The following is a 954-nucleotide window of genomic DNA, read 5'->3' on the forward strand; positions in this document are numbered from 1 at the left end:
GCCAATCTCACAATGCTAAAGAATTCTCTTAAGTGATTATTGATTTATTACAAGGACCAAAGTGTATTTTTGTAATGTTAGATCAGATAGGCACCAAATGAAATTAATGATCAATCTTAACATCAATAATATCAGTCTAATGTTATATATTTCCTGATAAGACATGAACTGAAAACATCCCGTTTGTGCTAAAGGTTGGTGTCCATATCATAAGTGTGTGTGTGTGTGTGTGTGTGTGTGTGTGCTGTCGCTTCAGTCGTGTCCAGCCCTCCAGGCTCCTCTGTCCATGGCATTCTCCAGGCAAGAATACAAGAGTGGGTTGCCTCTAGTATTGATCTCTTCTAGGGCATCTTTCTGATTGAGGGATCGAACCCTCATCTGCCTGTGTCTTCCTGCATTGCAGGCAGATTCTTTACCCACTAAGCCATTGGAGAGGCCCAATCAATTTAACCTGTATCTAATCTAACCTTTAGACCGAGGCTTAGCAAATCCAGGAGGCTGCCTGTCTTGAGTGCTTGTGTAACAGTCTGCACTGCAGGCAGATTCTTTACCCACTAAGCCATCGGCACTAAGCCATCGGCTGCTGCTGCTGCTGAGTCGCTTCAGTCGTGTCCGACTCTGTGCGACCCCAGAGATAACAGCCCACCAGGCTCCCCCGTTCCTGGGATTCTCCAGGCAAGAACACTGGAGTGGGTTGCCATTTCCTTCTCCAATGCATGAAAGTGAAAAATGAAAGTGAAGTCACTCAGTCGTTCCCAACTCTTAGCGACCCCATGGACTGCAGCCTACCAGGCTCCTCTGTCCATGGATTTTCCAGGCAAGAGTACTGGAGTGGGGTGCCATTGCCTTCTCCGAAGCCATCAGAGAAGCCCAATCAATTTAACCTATATCTAATCTAACCTTTAGACCGAGGCTTAGCAAATCCAGGAAGCTGCCTGTCTTTGCAAATAAACT

Source organism: Bison bison, unplaced genomic scaffold (genome assembly GCF_000754665.1).
Source record: "Bison bison bison isolate TAMUID 2011002044 unplaced genomic scaffold, Bison_UMD1.0 scf7180017864365, whole genome shotgun sequence".
In the NCBI taxonomy this organism is placed as follows: domain Eukaryota; kingdom Metazoa; phylum Chordata; class Mammalia; order Artiodactyla; family Bovidae; genus Bison; species Bison bison.